We start from the raw sequence: 20,948 nt of genomic DNA on the forward strand, positions 1-20,948 counted from the left end.
GTGAAGATTTGGATTTATTGTTGAAATGTGCCATCACTACTTGATGTCGAATTATGCCATCACATTGTCACCTCTCTAGTTATCGATTATGATGCGATTCAATAGCACCACTCCTTCCACTGTATGTTCTTGTCACATCTTTGTGTGACTGTGATAATCTCCACTTAACTGTGTTGCTTTGTGTGCTGTAGTTGCATCCGTTGTGCATTCTATACATGAATTGGTTTGTTTTTATCAAACACAGAGAATTCTAAAATCACTCGGTCCTTCTCTTCTGCTCCAGCAGATAAGGAATTGAAACTTTCTAAGTGAATCGAAGGAATGTAGTGTGCTGAAAACAAGCTTGGTCGAGAGTGCTGCGAACGAATCTGTAAAAGCTGAACACGGGGTTGTGGCTACTGAACATGCAGTTGTGAATTGGTTGATCGTGAAAAATAAAATCCTTGGATGTAAAATATGTCAAGAAGGAATCAATTTGGACCCGTACAGAAACAAACAAGCTATATTTCTAAGCCATGGGCAAATGTTCAGATTACTTCTTTTGGTGAAGATAAAAAAATCAACGTATTCAGAGGGATCTTAAAAAACTATTAAAAAGCACGTCTTTCTTGTTTAATGAACATGATGTGCAAACATTAATAAATATGAACCCTAGACTCCCGACTGCGAGAGCACTACCGAAATTACATAAACAGGGAGAACCGATTAGACCTATCATAAATTTCAAAAATAGCCCCATTTATAAAACTTCTAGATTTATACATAATTTCTTATCAAGTAAATACGTATTTCATTGTAAAACACCTATCAAAAACTCAGTGGATTTTTGCAATCTAGTTAAAGATTTTAAACTTGGATCATCTCACACGACATGTTCGTTTGACATAACCAACATGTATACAAACATTCCAATAGAAGACACTATCAGAATCATTAAGAAGAATTTAACGAAGAACAAATTAGTAAGCATACCAGAAATTGAAGATTTTATTAATGTTTTAAAATTCGTGTTAAATCAAAATTATTTTACGTTTAATAATAAAATTTACCTACAAAAAGGACTCTCAATGGGAGCCCCAGCATCAGGAATATTGGCTAATATATACTTAGACTATTTGGAACACACGAAAATTATTAATCAAATAGAGGGTTTGGATTTTTGGACACGTTATGTGGACGATGGTTACGCTATAATAGATAAGAGACTCACCGATAGCAATAAAGTTTTAAATATATTGAATAATTTGGATTCCAATATAAAATTCACTTTAGAAGAAGAAGTTGAAAAATCACTGAATTTTCTGGACATAGTCACAACAAGAGAAGAAAAAGGATTTTCTTTCAAAATACACAGAAAATCCACTTTCACACTGACCACTATCAAGAACAACTCGTTACACCCTGAGGCACAGAAAAGATCAGCATATTATAGTTACGTTAACAGAGCGTTTAGTATTCCTTTATCCAAATCTGAAAGGAATAAAGAACTGTTGTTTATCCGACAAGAAGCTCTCTTGAATGGTTTCAACAATAACATGATTGATAAAATAATTAATAAATTTTCGGAGAAGCAACAATCTAAATTAGCAATCGAACCTAGTAAAACTGAAAAATATATCAAGTTCACATATAATAATCCAAACATTCATGTAATAACAAATTTATTTAAGAGAAAAAATTTCAAAATTGCATTTTCCACCAATAACAACATGATTCAACCATGATACAATAAATCTCTCGGAAAAAGATAAATTTTTTGATTCCGGTATATATAAACTCACATGCTTTGAATGTAAGAATACATACATAGGACAATCTGGCCACAATTTTAAAGTTAGATATTTGGAACATGTGAATGCTGAAAAACATAGAAGATTCTCAGCAATGGGATCACACATGACTGCCACAGGTCATGAATTTACCAACATAGAACAAGACCTGACCATCATAAAAAAGTTAAAAGAGGGCAGCTTAATGAACACATATGAAGACCTGTACATTCATCTAGACCAACTTGTAAAGAAAAATGATAACCTTAATGAGGCTGTAGAATATAAGAATCCATTATATTATCAAATTCTAGTATATTTGAAAATGCTTGAGAAGGATCAAGAAAAAAGAATTGGAATTTCTCCACCTACAGATAGCCCTACAACTTATTCCTCCTCAGTTGAAGCTATAGGTGACAGCAAAGAAGTTCTTGACACACCTATATCCCCCGCTCCTCTACCTCCTCAGGTGCAAGAGCAAGGAAGAACGCATCATCAATATTACACCCGGCGCAAAACTGTGAAAGAATGACAGGAGTTACTGTTCCAAAGGAAAGCAGGCTTAATAAGATTTAACACCTAGGAATTAGTTATATTTTCATCTACATTAATAATAAGAGCCGCACTGTGATATCAGGATTTCTTCATTTCGATAATTACTTATAAATTGTATAATTTTTAATTTATAAATTGATCTTTTTTCATGAATTATTAAGAAAAGAATATTTATTAGGACAATTTCTCTATGGAATATTGTACAAGTGTTTCCTTGAAGACTGCTTTCTATTGTAGAAATAATTTATATATTTTCTCTTGAGTTATTTGTTTGTTTTAATCTTGTCAATCTTATGTTCATTTTAAAGACACTTCCTCTAAAACATTACTTTGTCAATTTTATATATTTTTCATCTAAACAGTGTTATGTGGCTGAAGATGTTGATAATATACGAAACATGTACCACTTTTGACCATTAAAAATTGCCTTAAGCAATCATTGTATCGACTAGGTGGAAAATAAATAAATACTTAATTGTGAACATACCACTTAGTCGAGCAGCTCGTCTCCTTTCTACCAAGTCTTCCCAGCCCAAACTTTGCAGCATTTTCGTAACGCTACTCTTGTGTCAGAAATCACCCAGAACAAATCGAGCTGCTTTTCTTTGGATTTTTTCCAGTTCCTGAATTAAGTAATCCTGGTAAGGGTCCCATACACTGGAACCATACTCTAGTTGAGGTCTCACCAGAGACAAATATGCTCTCTCCTTCACATCCTTACTACAATTTCTAAATACTCTCATAACCATGTGTAGAGATCTGTACCCTTTATTTACAATCATATTTATGCGATTACCCCAATGAAGATCTTTCCTTATATTTATATCTAGGTATTTATAACAATCCCCAAATGGAACTTTCACCCTATCAACACAGTAATTAAAACTGAGAGGACTTTTCCTATTTGTGAAACTCACAACCTGACTTTTATCCCCATTTATCATCATACCATTGCCTACTGTCCATCTCACAACATTATCGAGGTCACGTTGCAGTTGCTCACAATGTTGTAACTTATTTATTACTCTGTACAGAATAACATCATCCTCAAAAAGTCTTACCTCTGATTCCACTCCTTTACTCAAATCATTTCTTCTTCTTCTTCTTCTTTTATGACCACATAGGATCACTTTAGTCAGTCCGTCGTTCAGGTCTCTTTGAAGGGATTGTTCGGGCTTTGCGGTCCTCCCAGTACTTCTTCAGACGCTCCGATCTTCGTGCCCTTTCCTCAGTTGAAAATGTGCGTGTTGTTGGTTTGTTTTGTGTAAGGGTAAAGCGGAGGTTTGTATTCTTGAGTTTTGTATTCAATTTTATCTTATTTTTGGTGTCTTCTGTTGTAAGGCCTATTTCCTTCAGATCCTCTCTTACTTCTCTGATCCATTTACATCCTGTTGTGGTATTTTTTGAGACGAGATTGTGTTGTACTAGTTGTTTCAGAAGTCTCGAGTCCTGCATCCTCATGATATGTCCAAAGAATCCCAGTCTCCTCTTACGCATAGTATCTGTAATGGGTTCTAGCTCTTTGTACACGACTTTGTTAGGTATTAACCGCCACTGTCCATCTTTCTGATATTTTTTGTTGATACAGGTTCTTCCAATCCTCCTTTCAATTTTCTGAAGTCTGTCAGTCTTTGATTGTTTATTCAGGTAAAAGAGTGTTTCCGCTGCATATGTAGCTTCCGGTTTTATAACTGTGTTGTAGTGTTTTATTTTTGTATTTATTGATAGACATTTCTTTTTGTAGATATCCCATGTTAATTTTTGTGCTTTAGCTAATCTATTTGTTCTTACTTGGATTGAGATTTTTTCATTTAAGTTATGTGTTATTACTTCTCCAAGATATTTAAACTGAGTTACTATTTTGATTTTATTACCATTTATGGTGACTTCTTTTAGCTGTGTTGGTTTTTGGGGCATAATTTCTGTTTTTTCAAATGATATTTTGAGGCCAATTTTATTTGCAATGTTTTTAAGTTCTGATATCTGGGTTTTTGCTTCTTTTATGTCCACTGCTAGTAATGCTAAATCGTCAGCAAAACCCAGGCAATTTGTTTTGATTTTTCGGCCAATCTTTATTTTGGGGGGACATTTTCTAAACCATTCCCTCATTACCATTTCTAGAGCACAGTTAAATAATAGTGGTGAGAGCCCATCTCCCTGCCGTAGTCCAGTTTTAATTTCAAATGTCTCTGATGTTTCCCCCCTAAACTTCACTTTTGACTTGGTATTGGTGAGAGTCAATTTTATCATGTTTATTAATTTGGGGTGTAGTCCAAGGTGTCTTAAAATTTTAAACAGAGATTCTCTATGGATGCAATCATAAGCTTTCTTGAAATCTACAAATGTTATCACCATATCTCTGTTTCTTCTCCTGTTATAGTCCATTATCAACTTAAGACTCATGATCTGATCAGGACAGCTCCTCCAGGGTCTGAAACCTCCTTGATATTCTCCTAGTTCTTTCTCATATTAAGGATGATTATTGAAAATATTTTGTATGTTATGTCTAGGAGAGAGATTCCCCTGTAGTTATTAGGGTCGGTTTTGTCCCCTTTTTTGTGCAGAGGATGAATGAGGGCTGTTGTCCAGTGTTCTGGTAGTTCTTCTTTAATCCAGATAGAGACAAGTTGTTGATGGAGGGCAACTTTTGCTGAGGTTCCTGCATATTTCCAGATTTCCGCAAAGGTCTGATCTTCTCCTGGCGCTTTGTAGTTTTTTAATTTATTCAGAGCTTGGTAGACTTCCTTTATTGTGGGGGGATTGATGTTTTCTGGTGATGTTTTTATCGGGGTGTTGGTGTCCAAATGAAGGAGTTCTGTAGGTTCCTCACAATTTAAAAGCTTGTTGAAATGTTTAGCCAGAATTTCTGCATTGTCTTTATTGTTATGGGCCAGCTTACCATCTTCATCCTTCATCAGTAGGGTCGGGGGTTCATATTTTTGGAGCTGCTTTCTGAAGGTTTTGTAGTAGTCCCTTGATTTAGTTTTACTGAACTGTTCTTCAATTAACTGCAGGGTGTCCTTATGATGTTGTCTTTTTATTCTTCTTAAGACTTGGGTAGTTTCTTTTCTCTGTTTTACTAGCTTTTGATAGGATATTTCTGTCTTTTGGGACTGATGTAATAGCCATGCCTGATGTCTTTTCTCCACTGTTTCATCACATTCACTGTTCCACCATTGGTGTTTTTTACGTGGTTTAATTGGAGCTAGGTCCAATAATACTGCCTTGAGGAATTCCCTTCTTAATTATTACAGGGTCAGATAAAGCTTCACCTACTCTAATTCTCTGAGTTCTATTTTCTAGAAACAGAGCCACCCATTCAGTCACTCTTTTGTCAAGTCCAATTGCACTCATTTTGGCCAGTAGTTTCCCATGATCTACCCTATCAAATGCCTTGGATAAGTCAATCACAATACAGTCCAACTGACCTCCTGAATCCAGGATATCTGCTATATCTTGCTGGAATCCTACAAGTTGGGCTTCAGTGGAATAACCTTTCCTAAACTCAAACTGCCTTCTGTCAAACCAATTATTAATTTTGCAAACATGTCTTATATAATCAGAAAGAATGTTTTCCCAAAGCTTACATACAATGCATGTCAAACTTACTGGCCTGTAATTTTCAGCTTTATGCCTATCACCCTTTCCTTTATATACAGGGGCTACTATAGCAACTCTCCATTCATAGATGTTTCTGCGCAAATGTTTTTAGGGTTATTGTGGTAATATCTAGTTACTTTTACTAGCAGAAGTTGTCTACAATGAAAAATGGTTGGCAAATATGAACAGTCATCTCAATCAATCTGATTCAACATGTAATGATCTCTCGTAATATGAATATATGTACGATCTAATAATGCAAAGATATATTTCCCCTTCTTTCCTATTCACAGTACACATACATCGTCTTAAATTTCACCTTGATTGTTGTCTTCAGTAAAATTATAAAAATACACAGCAATTACCAAACAATCACTTTTCACTGATCCAGAACAACAAGCATAAACGAAAATAATCACATAAATGAAAACGTGCAGCACACTTTGGAACCTATAATTCCGGCACTGATGATGTGATATCCATATTTTCTCACTGCAAACAAACCGAAAACTCCTACTTAAAACACGCATATACTGTTTTTCTCTTCAAAGATGCTGGGCATGTACGGCAGGATTGTAGTTTCTTTAGTTTTTCTTCGGCATCTCGGCGCCGAGTCGTACGTGTAAAATGTTACTTATTCCTGCTACTTACTCCCGTTACTTACTCGCTCATTTATCATTCTTCTTTGACATGTAATTTGACCTGATCAGATGCCAAACCCTTTAAGAATTCCAATTCCATTTTTTTCTGGGCTTTCATGGCACAATTTGAACAACAAGAAAGCATTACAAACTGCGATTGCCAATAGCCAAAAGAGAATAGCCATATCACTGAATTTTTCATTAGTATTCCCCTAATGTACTCCTCGAACTGAGAATTTGTCGTTCTTAATAACTGCAACGGACTAGAAATTTTAGATGTTTTACTTAAATTGCATTGACAAAAATACTCTCGTAACTGCTGACATCAAATCAAATCAAAATCAAAATCTCTTTATTTGCAAATGATGTGTCTACCTCGGTGGCAAATGGTACACTAAAATACATTATTGTCAAGCACTAAATATTAAATTAACAAGAGAAGAAAATTTTTCCTATAATACAATATTATACAATTTACGCTAACAATGTTTTCTATTAAACACACAGCTCATCCTTAATAAATTTATATTGTTTACAAAATTCTACTTATAATATATCCTGTCCTACTTACAAATATAGTCAACTGATATACAGTATGTGGAATTGCTTCAAATGATACTATAAAACTGGTATAACATTAATATTTACATTGCATTTATTTATTTACTATTTTTTTTTTTTTTTTTTACCCGTTCTGGATCCTAAGTAGCATAACGACCTGCTGCGTCTTAACCAGAGCCCCTTTTGCCACCACTTTTCAGAGTTCCTGAAGGGCCTTCACAGCTACCGTAGCGGTCCCAGGGCCCTCTAAGTCCCCACTGTACTTCACCCCTACAGGCAGTCCCCTACTTTGGCTGTCCAAACTCCTTAGACCAGGGGATGGAATTAATTTATTCACACACATTTTTTTATATACAATAACCTGCACTGGTCGAATGCCCTCTAACATTTCATTTATTTTCTCTGTTGCTGTTTATTCTCTTCTTGAATATCTGTACAGATTTTGGAAAAGGATCAAACACTACCCCTGGTAAACTGTTCCACTCCTTCACACCCTTCCCAATGAATGAAAATTTACCCCAATCGCTTCTGCTAAAATTCCTTCTAATTTTATATTTGTGGTCAGTCCTGCCGATATAATTATTTTCCAACTGAAGCCTCTCAAGGATATCTCCCCATGCTTCTTCTGTATAGGCTCTATATAATCCTGTAAGTCTAGTTTTCTCCCTTCTCTTACTTAAAGTTTCCCACCCAAGTTCCTTTAACATTTCTGATACACTACTCTTTCTCCTGAAATCCCCTGTTACAAATCTTGCTGCTTTCCTCTGCACACTATCTATTTCTTTTATTAGGTATTCTTGGTGAGGATCCCAAACACTGTTTGCATATTCCAATAATGGACGAACCATACTCAAGTAACTTTTTTCTTTTAATTCTTTGTTGCATCCTTTCAGTAGCCTCATTATGACATGTAATGATCTGTATGCTTTCCCAACAATGTCATCAATATGACCCTTCCAGTGCAAATTACTTTCAAATCTCACACCTAAGTATTTGCACTAGCCATCTTTTGGGATAACTACCTCATCCAAAGTATATTCAAATTCAGTTTTAAAGCTCCTGTTTGTAAAAGTTGTAACAGTTGATTTGCCTCCATTAACCTTCATATTATTTTCTTCAACCCATTGTTGGATACTTTCAAGGTCCCTTTGTAATTCTGAACAATCCTCAATGTTGTTTATTTCTCTATAAACAATTATGTCATCTGCATACAATCTTATTTTTGATGTTATATTGTTCCCTAAATCATTTGCGTATATTAAGAAAAGTAACGGACCGATTATACTACCCTGTGCAATTCCCTTCCAAACTTTCTCTTCCTGAGATACATTATTTCCTACTTTGACTTTCTGAACCCTTGAATTTAGAAATGCTTTTATCCAACGTGTAACCCTTACGTCCAATCCTATTCCCTCCAATTCCTTTAATAATATTCCATGTTCCACTCTATCAAAGGCTTTGGAAAGATCTATGGCTATGCAATCTAACTGACCTCCTGAATCCAACTGATCTGATATGTCCTGCTGAAATCCCACCAGTTGTGCCTCACAAGAAAATTTCTTTCTAAATCCATACTGGCTCCTCATGAACCAATTTTTATCATCACATATCCCTCTGATGTACTTCGATATTAAACTCTCCAGAATTTTACAAACTATACTGGTCAGGCTGATTGGTCTGTAGTTCTCTGGTTTCCTTTTATCACCCTTTCCTTTATAAATTGGTATTATTATAGATTCCTTCCATTCCTTTGGTATTACACTATTGTTTATGACATAGTCAAAGAGAAATTTTAAATAAGGCACTATGTACCACCCCATTGTCTTTAATACCTCCCCAGTAATTTGATCACTCCCTGCTGCTTTTCCTTGCTGAAGCAGTTGGATTTCTCTGAAAATATCTTCATTTGTGAATGAGAAGCTTCTTGTTTCCCTCTGTCTCTCTCCCTCTCTATCTTCTGTTTCGGTTTCCAACTCTTGACAATCATCTACTGAATCTCTAAATTCCCTACTAAATAGGTTTGCTTTCTCAGTATCTGTTAAATAGTGTTCACCCCCTTCTCCCACCATTGTAGGAATTTGGATTCCTTTTCCTTTTTGATTCCTGATATATGAATACAGCTTTTTCCATTTCCCTTTGTGGTCATTACCCTCTTGAAGTATGCCATTCATATAATTCTCTTTTGCTTCCTTTTTCACTCTATTCAGTTCCCTCATTAGCTGTTTTCTAGTTTCTCTACTCTCCCTACCCTCTTTGATTTTCCTGTTTACTATTCTACATTTTCTTTTTAATTTTCTTATTTCCCTTGTATAATAAACAGGGTCTGAGGTCATTTTACCCTTCTTAACAGGTACAAATCTCTTCTCTCCTTCCCAAATAATTCCTTTAAATTTAGCCCAAAGTGTATCTACGTTACTCCCTTCACTTATCCAACAACTGAATTGTGAGTTAAGGTAAGTCCCAAATTCATCAACTTTAGTTTTTCTGTACAATTTCTTGTCTTGTGTAACCCTCTTATTAAGCCTTTTTGGTACGAGTCCTACATCCATTATTACAGCCTTATGGTCTCCTATTCCTTCAATTACCTCAGTTTTATCAACAATTTCCCATGGTTTAACCAAGAATACATCTAGTAAGTTATTGAGACGAGTCGGTTCTTGTACTACTTGTGTAAATCCTCCCTCCCAAATTAACTTATTTGCCAGTTTCTGTTCATGGGCTTCACTTGCAGCTCCTTTCCATTCAACTTCAGGCAAATTTAGATCTTCCCCAATTATTACCATATCATTATTATTGTTTTTACAAGTATAATCTATTATTTTTTCAAAGATTTCCATGTCTCTTGCCTCTCTTCCAGGCCTGTATGTTCCTATAATTCCCACCTCCTTCATATTATCACAAACTAATTTTATCCCTAATATTTCATCCCTTTCATCGGTAAACCATTCATGTGAACAGTAAGTTTCCTTCACCAGAATAAACACCCCCCCTCCCTTTTTATCTCCTCGGTCTCTACGATAGACTGTGTACCCTTCTGGAAATACTTCTTTATTACCCACCCCTTCTTTCAACCACGATTCCACTCCTATCACCACATCAGTCTCATAAGATTCCATCAATGTACCGAATTTTAATTGTTTATTTACTGCACTTTGACAGTTTACCAAGAGCAATCTCAGACCCCCTTCCTCCCTAAAACTTGACTGTTGCAATTGGGTAACTTGAAATTCCTTACTATCCTGAGTTTCTTTTTCTAGTTGACTGAGCCAGCTTAAAGTATAGCTGGCTCTTTCTACTAGTTTTCCTGGTCAGTATTATAACTCAAGGGAGTTGCCTGTTTTACAGTACATATCTTAAGATTAATAAAATCTAGAACAATATTTCCTATCTTTCGTTTACCTGAATTGTTTAGATGGAGGCCATGTTTTGTATAACAGTATCTCTCAAAGCTGCTGCATTCAATAACCTGAGTATTCCGAAAATGTTTACAAATTTTAACAATATCTGTATTGACCTTGTCCACTTCAATGTTCACACACGAATCTCTACTCAAATCATGCCTGTGGGGCACGTTCACTACAAAAACGTTAGTGTGGGTCAGCTTCCCTAGTGTATGTTTAAGTTGTGATCTTACATTCTTGGCGTCGTCGCGAGCTACGTCGTTCGTCCCACCGATGATAAGCACTGCATCGCCGCTCCCGAAGTTCCTAGTTGCTGCTTCTACGTTTTCCACAACCCTGCTGATAGAAGCTCCTGGATATATTTCTCCGGTTGCTGCTATATTCTCGTCGTTAATCACTCCCGCAATTCCCCTTCCTTGGCTATCACCAAACACAGCTACCTTCGCTGATTTAGGCCTAACTGGGTCTTGAATCTGAATTCTAGGCCTAAATTTCAAACTCGGCACGGCAACGGATCGCGATGATTTGGTTTCACGCGCGCGATCACTTTCTTCCAGGATTAAATTATGAAGTCCACTTGAGAATTTCAATCGAACGTAGGGAGCTAACCCTGACTCAGGCTGTGAAGTGTGTTGGCACAGATAAGGTGTGATGTTCGGGACATCACTGCATGTTTTCAATTATTGAACTATATAATTAATTGATAAGATGTATATATTTAATAACTGATAGGTCGTGTTTAAATTAATATGTATATATATAGGGTTTTATCATCCATTTCAATCATCATTTCATTTCTTTGTATCGCGGCTATAACGTATTCTGATCGAACAAATTATTGGGTAAAGTATTTCAACATCATTCATATTTATAACTTGCAGTAAATTTTCCAATAGCCGTTGTGAGGTGACCAGAGTCAACAGGCTAATTTCAGCCCAGTTCCAGGAAAAGTATGTCATCTAGGTTACGAGAGACCTCACCCTCTCTACCTCAAGAAGAGACAGTTGATACATCATAAATGCCCACTTTTCATACTGCGCTTCCTGACGCTTTATTTCAGCGGGAAAGTTCAGCCTATGTGAATGAACGTAATGAAGCAACGAGATGGATTCACAGCAATACATAGGAGAAGGGATGAGACCTCGAATCTTGCTGGACCATGTGATATGGCTGATGGAAGGAGAGTTTTGAACCGATATATACCCGCTGACAAGAGCTGGAGAGGTCACTCTTATCCTGATTCTGATTCTCCCTCTTGGAAGACACTCTTACTACGATTCTACGTCTGCACATCGGAGAAGATTTTAACTTAGTTCACTTCGCATCTGAGTATATACTACTCAAAAGTTACTCTCATTGGGACTTGCTATCTCAATGACGAGAGGTAGTCAACGGAAGACCGGTTTTGACTAGTATAGGGGAGGAGACCTTTTATTATGAGTTTAGCTGTGCTACTGTTCCGTAATACGGAAGAATACAAGTGTATTCTCTCCATGAACATAACCCATGGTGGTTTTGCATTTAAAATTAGGACTCATTACGACTTTATGTAAGGAGTACAGTAGGAAGTGTTAAAGACAGGAAATGTAGAAGTAGGACTGGAATCCAACAACAGATGAGGCAGCCTGTACGAGAGATCCACTCGTCTTCAGCTTCAAGACAACAGAGTCTACATATGGTGAGCTTATGGTATAAGTTACTGCAAGTCTTCGCGCAACAGTTCATTTTCTTAAAGTTAATTTCATTCAATTTTTCTTTTGCTTCCATAAGTTCAGATTTCATTAATACGCCGTTACGTCACGTTTTTCATCCTAATAAATAGCTGTTTTAATTTGTATGTTCTGAAATTATTATTAATGATCCTTAAATTCCAAGTTAGTGTACTTAATGATTTGTGTTCTGTTCACCTCATCCCTGGGAGTTTTTGAGTCTCATTACGTATTCTTCTTCTTATTATTATTATTATTAATTATCAACTTTCGTTTTCAAGCCATAAGCTGAAGACTGGCGCCCATGGGATACTATTTATTGAGAAACAATGACATATCATTTATTTATTTTAATATTAAAGTGACCCGCCACGTTATAATTTTGTCAAACATCTGTGGGCCAAGTGGGTACGTCACAAAGGAGGTAGCATAAACTACAGCTCCCTGCAAGATTTTTAATTAAATAAGTCCGGATGTTTTATGTTTATTGGAGTCTGACACCTCACGTTACCGGTTAAGGGATATGTTGTTGTTGTTGCTGTTGTTTGAGTCATCAGTCCATAGACTGGTTTGATGCTGCTCTCCAAGCCACCCTATCCTGTGCTAATCTTTTCATTTCTACGTAACTATTGCATCCTACATCTGCTCTAATCTGCCTGTCATATTCATACCTTGGTCTACCCCTACCGTTCTTACCACCTACACTTTCTTCAAAAACCAACTGAACAAGTCCTGGGTGTCTTAAGATGTGTCCTATCATTCTATCTCTTCTTCTCGTCAAATTTAGCCAAATCGATCTCCTCTCACCAATTCGATTCAGTATCTCTTCATTTGTGATTCGATCTATCCAGCTCACCTTCAGCATTCTTCTGTAACACCACATTTCAAAAGCTTCTATTCTCTTTCTTTCTGAGCTAGTTATCGTCCATGTTTCACTTCCATACAATGCCACGCTCCACACGAAAGTCTTCAAAAACATCTTTCTAATTCCGATATCAATGTTTGAAGTGAGCAAATTTCTTTTCTTAAGAAAGCTCTTCCTTGCTTGTGCTAGTCTGCATTTTATGTCCTCCTTACTTCTGCCATCGTTAGTTATTTTACTACCCAAGTAACAATGTTCATCTACTTCCTTTAAGACTTCGTTTCCTAATCTAATATTTCCTACATCACCTGCCTTCGTTCGACTGCACTCCATTACTTTTGTTTTGGACTTATTTATTTTCATCTTGTACTCCTTACCCAAGACTTCATCCCTACCATTCAGCAACTTCTCGAGATCTTCTGCAGTCTCAGATAAAATAATAATATCATCGGCAAATTTCCTCCCCTTGGACTGTGATTACCTTTCCAAATTTCTCTTTGATTTCCTTTACTGCCTGTTCTATGTAAACATTGAAAAGGAGAGGGAACAAACTGCAGCCTTGCCTCACTCCTTTCTGGATTGCTGCTTCTTTTTCAAAGCCCTCGATTCTTATCACTGCAGACTGATTTTTATACAGATTGTAGATAATTCTTCGTTCTCGGTATCTGATCCCTATCATCTTCAGAATCCTAAATAGCTTGGTCCAATCAACATTATCGAATGCCTTTTCTAGATCTACAAATGCCATGTACGTGGGCTTGTCCTTCTTGATTCGATCCTCTAAGATCAGACGTAAAGTCAGGATTGCTTCACGTGTTGCTACATTTCTTCTGATGCCAAATTGATCTTCTCCCAACTCAGCTTCAACTTGTTTTTCCATTCTTCTGTAAATAATACGTGTTAAAATTTTGCAGGCATGGGATACTAAACTAATGGTTCATCGAAAGGGGGGTAGCAGCCTTTCTGTAGTTGCAAGGGCGGCAGTCTAGATGATTGACTGATACGGCCTTGTAATAATACTCAACATAGCTTAGCTGTGTTGATACTGCTACACGGCTGAAAGCAACGTGAAACTACAGCTGTAACTACCTCCCGAGGACATGCAGCAAGGGATATAATAACGTTTAAAAAAAAGAAATGAAAAATCAATATTTATTATTCAGCAGGTTTATGTTAAATGCATACCGATACCTAAGATATTTATTATTTAGTACAAATGTACTGTAACTACAGTATTAATGGTAAATACTCCATAATTTCAGATTGGGTGTTCACTAACTGTTGGTGGGACTTATGATTCAAAGCCTGACGAAGGAGATCTTAACATTATAGCTACACTGAAAGATCAATTTGAGCCTGATGTAAATCCGTTTGGTTCGAGTTCTATTTTATTTGACGATTCATTTCCCATATTGGAAGATACATGTACAGTTTATGACACCATAAATTGGAATCAGTGACTAAAGCCAGTGATAACATGGAAGTAAACGTAATGACTGAAATATTATCGATTCCAGCACACCCAAGCACATTAAAACTACAATGAATGACTGTAAATATACTATAACCAGTTCATTATCACTTACTAATGTTTACGAAACTAATATAAGACCTTGTATGAAACGGTATGGAGTGGCGCCTCTTACCGGTATTTGTGGAATCAGCTCTAATATAGAGGTAACTACAGCGCTAGCTGCAGTTACCAGTCGTTGCGGAGATAACTGTGAAGAAGTCGATAACTGTTGTTTCGGAAACTCATTTTAAACGTATCACCATGTTAAGTCAGTGATAACTACGCATCTACAGATAACTGTCATTCCAGAAACCGGCCATAAGAGTGTGACCAGAAGATAATGATTAATAACCCACTGCTCTGAAATAAAAGGCTTCTATTAAGATTTGTTTTAGAAAGAGTGTGATCCGCAATAATACTTTGATATTTTTTGTTGGCCACTGTGTGCATGTTTTCATATTTGTTGTCTGGTGTTTTACACACCTTTCAGTGTACCGGTACTTGTTATTTTATAATCCCCAGGAGAAAAGGTTTAATATTTGTTCTCTCATTTTTTCACACCTCTTAAAACTTCCCTTATCTCAAAAAATGGGCTGAAGATGGTTTTCTGTGGTTTCCCATTTTCACCCCAAGCAAATGCTGGGGCTATAAATTAATTAAGGCCACGGCCACTTCCTTCCCATTCCTAGGCCTTTCCTGTCCCATCGTCGCCATAAGACCTATCTGTGTCGGTGCGACGTTAAGCAAATAGCGAAGGAATGGTAAATAGTCCTATCGTTTTCGCTGTACACATGGATACATGATATAAAAAGCCCTCATGTCGGAAAATATCGTATCTAGTGTTTCCATATCCCTGTGGGATAGTTTTTATTTGTATATTCATTAGTACGTTTTCTTGCTTAACATGTTCTTTATCCTTGTCCCAAGCAGAAACGTCTTAACAAGATTTCACTCTAGTGGTTTCCATGGTATCAGATAATCAGTTTTTTTGTTTATTCTTCTTCAGATAATCATTGGTGGTGATGGTGGTGATTATTGTTTTAAGAGGAAGTACAACTAGGTAACCATCCTCCAGATAATCAGTACCAAAAAAAAAAAATTCACAATCATAAGATCGGTTCCACTGATAAGGTTGCCATTAACATAACTCTTGCTAAGTTGGAGGTCTCTTTTACTCAAGCTTTTGAACATGACAAAGAGATTACCTCCAAAATCTTCGGAATAGCCTATAAAATTGCCAAGAAAAATCAAGCATTCAGTGATTTTGAATCTGAAATTAATCTCTAAGAAATGAATAGTAGCAACATAGGCCAAATTCTTCATTCGACCAATGGTTGTTTCAACATAGTTAAGCATATTGGAGCCGAACTAAAGAAAATAATTGCATCGAATTGCAAGATTTCTTTGTTAGTTCACGAGAGCATTATTATTAGCCATATCATATCATCATCATCATCTAAAGGCTTCGCCTTGTCGCTGCAACCATTGATCTCTTCTCTCTGCGATCCTTTTCATCTCTCCATAACCTTGGCATCCCATCATCTCAACTACCTCTTCAATGATCTTCTTCCGTGGTTTCCCTCTGCCTTTCTTTCCCATCACCTTGCCTTCGAACAAGTTCTTTATGAAGTTATTATGCCAGAGAATGTGACCGAAAACTGATGCTTTTCTCCTTTTTATCGCTTTTATTAAATGCCTCTGGGTGTTTATTTCTCTAAGCACTGCTTCATTAGTTTTCTTCTCAATCCAGCTAGTTGTTGTCATCTTCCTGCATAGCCACATTTCCACTGCCTCTAGTCGTTTCACGTCCTCCTTCAAGAGAGTCCATCCTTCACAGCCGTATAGCAGCACACTCCAAATGAACGTTTTGATAAATAATTTCTTTTGTTCAGTATTTAAGGATTTATTAGTTAAGAGCTGCTTCTTCTCCTCAAAGGCTTTCTTACACAGGGAAATCCTTTTTTTTATTTCCACAGTGCATCTGTTGTCATCGGTAATAACTGATCCTAAGTAGCAGAACTTGTGCACCTGTTTTATTAAAATATTTCCAATTCTGAGCTGTGCCTCTGGCTTCATTTTAGATTTGCTTACAACCATAACATTCGTTTTATTTACATTAATGTTAAGTTGGAAATCTTTTAAGATGGATGTTAATTTGTTGAGCATGATCTGCATGTTCTTCTCATTGTCAGCCAGAAGTGCAATATCGTCGGCAAATCTAATACAGTGTACAGTTGTTCCATTTATTTTAATGCCAGGTGTTTTGGATTTTAAAATTTTCATGGCCTCTTCAATGTACAGATTAAATAGAAATGGTGATAAGGAACACCCCTGTCTTACTCCTTTCCTGATTCTCACCTTGCATACTTTATCATTACTTTCGATGTTTATTCTTTGATTGATGTAGAGGTTGAGTATTGCTTTTCTGTCTTTCCAGTCCAAATGAATGTCCTTCATAATTTTGAACAGCCTTTTCCAATGAACATTGTCAAAAGCTTTTTCCAGGTCTACAAAAGCTATATATGTATTTCTGTTAAGCTCCAGTCTTCTCTCCAAGATGGTTTTAAGTGCTATAATAGCTTCTCTTGTTCCTACTCCTTTCCTGAACCCAAACTGATCATCATCTAGATTCTGCTCAATTTTCATTTTGATTCTGTTTTTTAATATGCATGTGAATATTTTTGCTGCATGTGAAACAAGACTTAGTATTCTGTAATTGGAGCATTCTGTTGAATCTCCTTTTTTGTGCAGAAGTACTGCTTTGCTTTCAACAAAATCCTCTGGCATATCTCCGTTTTCATAGCAGTACTGGATGATTTTGAAGAGTTCATCCTTCAGCTTTTTTCCAGAGTTTTTCCACAGTTCAGCAGGCAGTTTGTCTGGTCCAGGAGCCTTGTTCTTTTTCAGCTGTTGCAGTGCTGTTTCGAATTCACTTCTCACTATGGGAGGACCTAGTTCATCTTGTGAAACCTGGTCTTGTTTTATGATGTACTCATCTACATTGTCAATTTCTTCTCCATTATATAGATCCTCCAAATACTCTTTCCATCTCTTCATTACCTCATCTTCTATTAACAGACTTCCTTCCGTATCTTTTATTACACTGGATTTCATTTTAGCCTTGAATTGTGTTCTTTTTACTTGATTGTATGCTCTGTCAACATTTCCGATTTTCATATCATGTTCTATGCTTTTACAAATGTCATTCATCCATCTTTCTTTCGCCTCTCGGCACTTCTGTGTAACTAAGTTTTTTAGTTTCTTATAGTTTATCATTCCTTCTGGGGTATTTTTCCGATGCTCTTTGTTTCTTTCCTGAATGAGATTTAGTATTTCTTCGGTCATCCAGTTCTTCCTGGGTTCAAGCGTCTTTTTTCCTAGCACTTCATCTGCTGCCGTTGTAAGTGAAGCTTTGACAGCGTCCCAATCTGTTTCGTTGCAGTTGTTGTACATGATCGTATCTGTCTTTTCTTCGAATGCTACTTGTGTTAATGGATCATTTAACTTTTCTAGATTCCATTTCTTGCTTCTTGGTTTCCTAAACTTCTTCAGCCTAATTCGACATTTTGCTAATACTGGGACATGGTCGCTGTCGATGTCTAAGCCAGGATAGCTATGGCATGAAGTTACCTGATTTCTATACCTTCTCTTAACTATAATGTAGTCAATTTGGTATCTGTTATTATCTCCGAAATCCTTCCATGTGTAACGTCTTCTATTAGGCATGTCAAATACAGTGTTCATTATGATCATGTCCTGTTCTTCACAGAAGTCCATCATACGTTCTCCTCTATCATTTGTTCGTCCTAGACCGAATCTGCCAGCAACTTTTCTAGTAATATTGCTGCCAACCACAGCATTGAAGTCTCCCATTATGATTATGTTATCTTTGTCTTTGTTTAGTTTAATTATATCTTCTATTTTATGATACATTTCCTCAACTTCATCGTCGTCATGTCCAGTAGTAGGGAAGTATACCTGTATTATTACCATATCTGTTGGTTTGGCAGCTATTTTCACCATCATTATTCTATCATCAACATGATATGTGTTTAGCACGTTGTTTGCCCACTTCTTTCCTAATATTACAGCTACTCTATATTGTCCACCATTTTCATTTCCACTGTACACAATTCTGAATGGGTCACTGTGGAAATCACCTTTGCCAGGCCATCTAGTTTCACATAATCCCATGATATCTATTTTGTTTTCATCCATAATTCGTTTGAGTTCTTCTAGTCTTCCTGTTTTTAGCATTGTTCTTGTATTCCATGTCCCTATTTTAATCCCTTCTCCAAACTTCTGAGGTTTTCGCTCCATATCATATATATATATATTTTTAAACACTAGGCTGATTTTTGTTACTGCAAGTTTGAGATCTTACAGCCTTTTCCCAAAAATGTAAGATGCTTCAAGGATAGACTCCAGCATTCTGTAAATTGTGGGCAAATTTCTAGGTGATGGTGTCATATTTTAATGCAACGCTCAACGCAAAAATGTAAATTGTAGTGTTAAGGCATCTGAATCATTTAAGGTATCTGTGAATTCATATGATGCTGGATTTAGAATATTAAACTAGTAGTATTTCTTGTAATATTTTCTTCCCATGCAATTGCTTGTTGTTCTCATGTTGTTGTGTAATTACGTTTCAACTTTACCTTATTATCACACTGCTGTAAGTGACCATTGCCATCGGGTCACTTCCCCATTGCGATGAATTTGTTAATATCATAAAGCATTCTGATGAAAGCTCTTGCCCTATAGATTTGTAGTGTCTTTGAAAGCATATAAATTTCTTGCCATATATCTTTAAATTATTAAAGAAAAATATAGCATTCTTATTGGCCAATGTGCTCGCCAGTACTTCATAGCCACCTGTTGGTTCACTAATGGTCATTTTTGTGACAGCAATTCTAAAGGGCGTGGTCCGGTGAATACACTGGTGATTATTATACACACTACTAACCACCACAGGAGCATACAAAAGAATACACTCCTCCACATGGGTCTAGAAAATATGTCAAAATATTTTAGCAGTATGTTAGTAATAATTATCTATGTATTTAAAAGTTTACTTAAAACAGCCTTGTCTAGTCCTACGGCCATTATACTGGACCTGAATGGAGATTACAAAACCACCTTTTCAATACAAGATATGTTGTTGATTAAAATTACGACCTCATTTATTTTTGGTACCGGTTTCAACATCCGTGGACGTCAACATCAGCCAAATAGGGTCATTATACAAAGATACACATTAACGTTAAAACACACAAAATTGACCCTCATAATTAAAACTGTCTATAACAAGTTAAAATAGGACATGACGTTAGAGATCGCTATTCTTGACTTTAAATGAAACAGCCAACTAGGCAAAATCTAAAGCTCAATATTATATGAATTTAAGAATCAAAATAGAGAAATTATACACAAATAGAACCTCGATTATATGTTCCCGGAAGCTATGTTTTCTGTATTATTCGTTCATATTACGTGATCCAGCGAGCGTGCTAATTAAAAAATGTTGTAAAAATCCTGCATTTTCTATTCCTCGTAGAAATTATTTCCCGTATCAACCGTCCAGATATTTCAGTCCCATCAATGCTAAATTCTCGATCACGCGATTTTCAAGAAACTGTATCTCACAAAAGGACGGCTACAGCATACATGGATCTTGGTGTTAATGTCCCATCATTGCGGTAATTTGAGGAAGTACTATACTGGAAAAGCGGTCGGCGGCAAACTTGCATAAGGGACCATCTTAGCATTCGGGTGGTATTTTTTAGAGAATTGAAATCATAAAGCAGAGTGTGTCCACAACAAGTGAAAGAAGATAGAGCACATTTAGACAGCTCTACTTCATACTTGCAAAAAGTCTACATTATGTCCAGGGTTAGATGTTTATTTTTTTACTCTTTTCGAATGTATCGCCGAACAGGTTTTTGGCACTTCCCTCAGGGCACTGTATAGTCACTGAGCCTTCAGGCAGGAATCAAAACTGCTCATACTTAAGTAACACAAATGTAGTAATTTAAAATTATCGTATACACACCCGGGCGTTTGGAGTGGGATATTGATGATGACGATTATGTTATTGAGATCAGAACAGATGTTGCACCTTACATACATAAAGCCATGGGAGGTTTTTGGATTGCCTATTACTGTTTTGGTCCTAATATAAGACTCGGAATTTCACGTTTTTGTGTTACAATGTTATATAAACCGCAGTCGTTTTATCTGCGCACATTATATTTAAAAAGTTTGTATCATTTCGCACTCGTACCGACTTATACAGGGAGCATGCTTTCCAGCTGAGCTCAAGGTAGCGAATAACCGT

At 36.4% G+C, this 20,948-nt stretch overlaps 1 protein-coding gene across 1 annotated transcript in view; it reads left to right on the plus strand.

Annotated features, from left to right (window-relative positions):
• Positions 1–20,948, plus strand: part of Dlg5 (Discs large 5) — a 390,290-nt gene that overhangs the window by 317,085 nt on the left and 52,257 nt on the right. The gene's annotated exons all lie outside the window — the stretch shown is intronic.

This window comes from Anabrus simplex, chromosome 1, assembly GCF_040414725.1.
Source record: "Anabrus simplex isolate iqAnaSimp1 chromosome 1, ASM4041472v1, whole genome shotgun sequence".
In the NCBI taxonomy this organism is placed as follows: domain Eukaryota; kingdom Metazoa; phylum Arthropoda; class Insecta; order Orthoptera; family Tettigoniidae; genus Anabrus; species Anabrus simplex.